Source organism: Myodes glareolus, chromosome 7 (genome assembly GCF_982192425.1).
Source record: "Myodes glareolus chromosome 7, mMyoGla1.1, whole genome shotgun sequence".
NCBI classification, from domain to species: Eukaryota; Metazoa; Chordata; class Mammalia; order Rodentia; family Cricetidae; genus Myodes; species Myodes glareolus.
Genome location: NC_142032.1, coordinates 100,731,729 through 100,739,176, shown reverse-complemented (window position 1 = coordinate 100,739,176; position 7,448 = coordinate 100,731,729).

The following is a 7,448-nucleotide window of genomic DNA, read 5'->3' as shown; positions in this document are numbered from 1 at the left end:
TTCCAGGTTCACTTGCTTTACAGTATATTAGTTTTGTGTCTTTTGACAGCTGAGCCACTCTGCACCTTTCCCATTTGAGCCACAGGCAGTGGAAGAAATAAAAATCAGAACAGCCAAAAGCTAAAAAGCATCTTAGTAAGTCCCAAGGCTCAATATGGATTACATACAAGGAACAATGTTTTAAGGCAGTTGCCATGTTCGATATTCCAGGTCAGCCTTTCGGTTTTAAGTAAAAGATCTGATACTCGTGTAGTCTGTGTCCCATACATGCCAGAAGTAAAAGTGGAGCAAGCATCCTATCAACCCCAGAGCTAGCAGCGTAGCTCAGAGGACAGGTCGGTTCTGACAGGCAGCCCTCTGCTGCCCTCCCCTGACAGCACCGGTGACTACAGTCTTCAAAGAATGTGCTCTGACCTCTTCCTGTCCACTGTGGGCAAATTGCTTAGTTTCCCTTTATTGCTGCTGTCTCTCTGCTGGGGGAAGGGCAGAGGTGGGATGGCTGAGTCTAATTGGTTTCAGCACTCGGTGAATCGCTAAATATGACGGTTACAAATGATTCTCTTTTCTGACTCCTTCCTCCTTCAGATACTGCTCAAGGGTGCCTTTAGTTTGTTTGGTTTGACTTTTCTGCCCATTCTGTAGATTTGCCTGTTATCTGACTTAGCCTTAAGCCCTTGGCTTCTCTTCATCTCTTTAATTGATAATCCAAATATGAAGCAAAAGTAGCACTTGTTTGTCTAGTTAATTATCTGCTCTCCAAATGAATCCACACTTTTAAATCTGCTCCCTACACACTAATGGTCCAGAGCTGCCGATTATTTTAGAGAGTGTTCAATAGACTTTCCCACACTCAGCGGTACTGCTAGTCTTCAAATTGTTATCTCAATCTTATGCAATCATTTAATTTTGCAAAGATTTCAAATATTCATCAATGTTTTAAATATTTTGCAACTGGTGTTTGGTTGAAGAAGACTTGAAATCATTAATGATATACAGTCAACAAGGATCCCACTCCCCTGGGAGCTTGTACAAAAGGGGAAAATAGCAAGGGAAACTGTGAAAACCAAGGTTAAAGCAATAGAGAGAAAACTAATCATAAATATGTCAGGCCTAAGCCAGTAGCTTTTGTATGACCTTAGCATGTTCTTAAGTCCTAATCTAGGTAAAGAAGTCCCAGGTCTGTGTGCAAGCTGCAAGTCCAAATGGCTCTCAGATCATACTTACCCTGGCTTTAGCACAAAGCAAATTATGCTTGTGCCCACAAGACACATGAATTATTCTGTTGAGTAGGTTTAAGACATTATAACAAAATGGAAATGTAATGAGCAGAGTATTTAAAATCTGCAAATATATTTAAATGTTATTATTTATAATATTCACACATTATATGAATATCTACATATATGAAGAAATATAATGCATGCAAACATGAACATACATATATTTAACTGGTACACTTGTAGATATGGTAAAAATGTGGTATACATGTTCATAAGTTTATGTAAACTTCCAGCTAAAGTTTTGCATGGACAGTTCCATTATGTACACACAAATGTACATATCTATACAGATTTTGATTTATGTTTACATACTTGTGTGTGCATGTAAAACCATGAACATGAATACACATCTTGTTTATATTCTCTCATGCTTTAAACCCCAGACAGTACCCCTGAGACCCTCTCCTCTTGACCTGTAGGTGCAGAGGTAAGGCAATCTTCATAGGCTGGTTGCCCTGTATCACTAGGAAGACTGACAAACAAGATGCGGGTGGAAAGAGAGGCATGATTCTTGGATCATGAAAAAAAAGGGTCAGAGGACCTCCATCTAGTGTTCTAGACACAAGAATGAGGACAACCACACTGAAGGGTGAGTGGTCTCACACGCAAGAGGGCTGGAATTACCCTGGAAGTTCCAACTGTTGGAACAGGAGAATGGGGTATATACAGGTGAGCCTGATCTTGTGATTTTTGTTCTGAGTTGCCCCTCATACCTAGTACACATTACATTTGTCTGTACCCGTATCATGAAAGACATTTTATCCCTTCATGACACATGCTGATATGTGGCAGATAGTCTCAAAATGACAGAGGGACACCTGGGTGTCTCCAGCTATCTCTCAGGTCTTGAATCTGACAAACCAGAAATCTAGAGGTTACATATTGCACGGAGACATATGGAGTGCCAGGTTATGCTTATCACAGAGGGGCTAGGTTCAGCAATTGCAAGGGATCTACTGCAGCAGTCTATCTTGGCCTGGGAGCTTTCTCCAAAGCTCCACAGCAGGAGGACTCCCTCCCCCACAGAGAGACTTCCTGCTTTCTACCTGCCCTTATCTAGAGAATGTCTGTGGGCCTGGAGGACTGACTTCATCTGAAAGCTGTCTCCAAGCCTGGATGCCTAATTTATCTCTAGGGTGACCCTTGGCACAGTTTCCTGCTAGAAGCCTTTCCCATGCTGAAAATATGGTAGCTAGGAGATTTGCCACAGGCACACACAAAGCCTCATGACAGGAGCATACACTTAAAGCAAGTTGAGGTTTGTCCCCAGGCTTCCCAGTCCTATACACTCTTTTTTAAAATTTTTATTTTATTTTTTTAATTTTTATTGAGTTCTACATTTTTCTTTGCTCCCCTCCCTGCCTCTCCCCTCCCCTTCAACCCTTTCCCAAGGTCTCCATGCTCCCAATTTACTCAGGAGATCTTGTCTTTTTCTACTTGCCAAGTAGATTAGATCCATGTATGTCTCTCTTAGAGTCCTCATTGTTGTCTAGGTTCTCTGGGATTGTGATTTGTAGCCTGGTTTTCTTTGCTTTATGTTTAAAAACCACCTATGAGTGAGTACATGTGATAATTGTCTTTCTGTGTCTGGGTTACCTCACTCTAAATAATGTTTTCTAGCTCTATCCATTTGCCTGCAAAATTCAAAATGTCATTATCAGCCTGCAAAGGTTCCATCCCCTCTTCTTGAGGGGCATTTTTCTCTTGAATGAGATGGTCAGATACATATTGGCTTCCCAGGGAGTGTTTCGGGGGGTGTCACAAACTTGACTAATAGTTCTGCCCTCATTTCTGCCGTTTCAGAAATGTATTCTAAAAAAAAAAAAGAAGAAGTATATCCTTACTATATCCTTACCTATTATCCCACTCACACAGTGAACCTCACAGCCTAGTGTGTAGACAGCCAGTGGGGGAGGAATTTTCTGTAAGAACTCAGAACTCGTCTGCACACACACAATAAAAATCCTAGTTAGTAAAATACTCCTTCTCACCAATCTCTGAAGTGCAGACTTGTTCTCTTCTTCCCACCCTGTGTGTAACGTCCAGAAGAATGCTCAGGAGACACTGATGATGAAGTGAATCCATCTTCGAAATAAATACCTTTTGAAGGGAAAGCCAGGTAATTCTGTATTCCCAAAGTTGCTTTGACTGTTGTTTGAGTGGTAGAGATGAGATCTGGGGTCTGTACCTCTTGCCCAGTACTATGTACAATTAAAGTCACTTTTCTTTTCATTCCTATCCCCATCCACCACTACAAATTAAATATAATTTACCTTAGTAGTAATTTACAGAATGCCAAGCCAGATAGGTTAACTAAATATTTTAGACTTTCTAATAGATGCCATCTCTCTCTAGAGAAAAGGAAACAATATAATCTTAAAAGTGAAACACAGGATATCTTGTCTCTTTCCCCTTCCCAGGGAGACATACTTGGAAGGGGAAATAGACAAGATCTCCTGACAAAATTGTGAGCATGAGGAAGAAAGGAGGGCTGAAGGGAAGAGGGAGGGGAGGATGGGAGAGAGGAGAACAGCAAGGAACAGGATGGTTGAGATAGGAGAAGAGGAGAGATAGGGAGCAAGGAAAGAGATATCTTCAAGGAAAGAGATATCTTGATTGTGGGAGTCATTATGGGGTTTGTGTGAAACCTGAAACCAGGGAAATTCCTGGGAATCCACAAGGATGACTCCAGCTAAGACCCTAAACAATAGAGGAGAAGGAGCCTGAACTGGCCTTTCCCTGTAATCAGATTGATGACTATCTTAATTCTCTTCAGAGAACCTTTATTCCGCAAATGCAGAGATGCATAGATAAGCACTGGGTCTGCTTCACCTACAATAAGCTGCCTTTTAATTCAGACTGTATCCTTAGCTTTGAACAAACCAAAGTCCCAAGTATCAGGTACAGAGAAATGTTAACAGCAACCAATTCACCACAAAGTATTTTCTGCCAACTGGTCTCCCTAGTCTGGAGGCATTGCACCTTTGGCTGGTCTTCCCATTCTGTTTTACATAAAGTTTAGTCAGAATAAGTGTATTGCCCACAATGACTAAACTTTCTAGGCCCTCTATACCAAGGCAAAATCCCAGATCCCTCCCCCACCTGCCTCAGCTTCTCTAGCCAACCATCAGGCAAGCTTCCTGCAGGGAGGCTGCTCCAATACCCCCACTACATCCATCAGACCCTGCAAGCTGCAAGTCCTACTCTGTCCCCAAACTCTCTTGTCCTCTACCCCCCACAACCTCAGAGGAACTCTGAGACATAGTCTGCAGAGAGGACCAAGAAAGGAACTCTAAAGCACAGGGTGTAGCTGCACAGAATAGACCGAGTGAGAAAACCAAGTGAACAGACCAAGAGAGAGCACCAAGAGAAACCTTCCTGAGACACAGACAGCGACAGTACAGAGCAGATCAAGAACAGTTTCCAAAGACACAGACAGTCACTGCAAGAAGTGGATCAAGAGGCAAGGAACACTGGCAGCACCAATTGGAAGAAGAGATGGGTAGGCACCAAAACAAGAACTCATGCAACAACCTAAAGAGCAACATGGTAAAACCAGAACCCAGTGGGCATACAACAGGAAGACATGATCATTCAAACCCAGAAAAAGCAGAAGAAAATGATTTAAAATGTAACTTTATGAGGGTGAAGGAAACCTTTAAAGAGGAAATGAAAATTCCCTTAAAGAAGTGAAGAAAAAGACAAACAAAAAAATTGGAAGAAATGAATAAATCTCTCAAAGAAACCCAAGAAAACAGGTAAAACAAACCGTTAAAGAGTTCAAGACTTGAAGACTAAAATAGACGCAATAAGGAAAACAAAAAACAAAGGAATTCTGGATGTGGAGAATCAGAGTAAGTGAACAGGAACTCCAAAGACAAGCATAACCAACAGAGTACAAGAGATGGAAGAGAGAATCAGAGGTATTGAAGATACTATAGAGGAAACAGATTCATCGGTCAAAGAACACATTGAATCCAACAAATTCTTAACACAAAACATCCAGGAAATCTGGGACACCATAAAAAGACTAAACCTAAGAATAATAGGGATAGAATTAAAAAAAAAGTCCAACTTAAAGGAACAGAAAATATATTCAGCAAAATCATAGAATAAAACTTTCCCAACCTAAAGAAGGATATCACCATGAAGGCACAAGAAACTTACAGAACACCAAATAGACTGTAAATTCCTCTTGCTATATAATAATCAAAATGCAAAACATACAGAATAAAAAAAAGAATATTAGGAGATGCAAAGGAAAAATGTCAAGTAACATGTAAAGGCTTATCTATCAGAATTACACCCAACTTCTCAATGGGAAACCGTGAAAGCCAGAAAGTCCTGGACAGAAGTGCTGCAGACACTAAGAGATCATGGATGTAAGCCTAGACTACTATAGCCAGCAAAGCTTACAATCACCATCAATGGAGAACACAAGATATTCCATGACAAAACCAGATGTAAACAATATGTATCTATAAACCCAGGCCTACAGAAAGTACTAGAAGAAAAACTCTAACCCAAGGAAGCTAACTGCACCCACAAAAACACAGGCAACAGATAACTTTATACCAGCAAACCCCCAAAGAAGATAAACACATAAGCACTACTATTGAAAAATAACAGAAATTAACAATCACTGATCATTAATATCTTTTAAATGGACACAATCACAATTCACCTATAAAAAGACATAGTCTAAGAGAATGGATATGAAAACTGTATACAAGAAACATACCTTAACCTCAAAGACAGACATTACCTCAGAGTAAAGGGTTGGGAAAAGATTTTTCAATCAAATGGATCTAAGGGACAAATGGGTATAGCTATCCTAATATTTAACAAAATAGACTTCAAACTAAAATCAATCAGAAGAGATGGATACAGATACTTTATACTCATAACAGTAAACATCCTTCAAGATAAAGTGTCAATCCTGAACATCTATGCCCCGATATAAGAGCAGCAACACACATATGTGTGTGTGTGTGTGTGTGTATGTGTGTGTGTGTATACATTACTAAAGCTTAAGTCACACATCAAGCCCCACACACTAATAGTAGAAGACTTCAACATCCCACTCTCCCCAATGAACAGGTCAACAAGATAAAAACTTAACAGAGACATAAGAAAACTAACAGATGTCATGACTCAAATGGACTTAACAGACTTCTATAGAATGTTGCACCCAAACATAAAAGAATATACCTTCTGAGGTTGGAGAGATGGCTCAGAGGTTAAAAGCATTGCCTGCTCTTCCAAAGGTCCTGAGTTCAATTCCCAGCAACCACATGGTGGCTCACAACCATCAGTAATGGGGTCTGGTGCCCTCTTCTGGCCTGCAGACATATACACAGACAGAATATTGCATACATAATAAATAAATAAATATATAAAAAGGAATATACCTTCTTCTCAGCATCTCTTGGAACCTTCTCTGAAATTGATCACATACTTGGGAACGAAGCAAATGTCAGCAGACACAAAACAAATTGGAATAACCCCCTGTATCTTATCAGATCACCATGGTTAAAAGTTAGAATTTAACAATAACACTAATTGCAGAAAGCTTACAAACTCACGGAAGTTGAACAGTGCTCAATTGAACCCCCCACCCCTGGGTCAAGGAAAAAAAATAAGAAATTAAAGATGTCCTAGAATTTAATGAAAATGAAGGCACAATGTACTGGAACCTATGGGACACTATGAAAGCAGTGCTAAGAGGAATGTTCTTAGCACTAAGTGCCTACATAAAGAAAGTGCAGAGAACTCACACTAGTGACTTAACGGCACACTTGAAAGCTCTAGAACAAAAAGAAGCAGACTCACCCAGGAGGAGTAGAAGACAGGTAATAATGAAACTGTGGGCTGAAATCAATAAAATAGAAACAAAGAAAACAATACAAAGGATCAGTGAAACAAAAGAGCTGATTCTTTGAAAAAATCAACAAGATAGACAAACCCTTATTCAAACTAATCAAAAGGCAGAGAGAGAATATCCGAATTAACAAAACCAGAAATGAAAAGGGGGACATAACAACAGACACTGAGAAAATCCAGAGAATCATTTTGTCATACTACAAAACCATGTATTCCACAGAGCTTGAGGGAATGGGATGGTTGGGATGGAGGAAGGGTGAATATGGGAGCAGGGAAGTAGATATT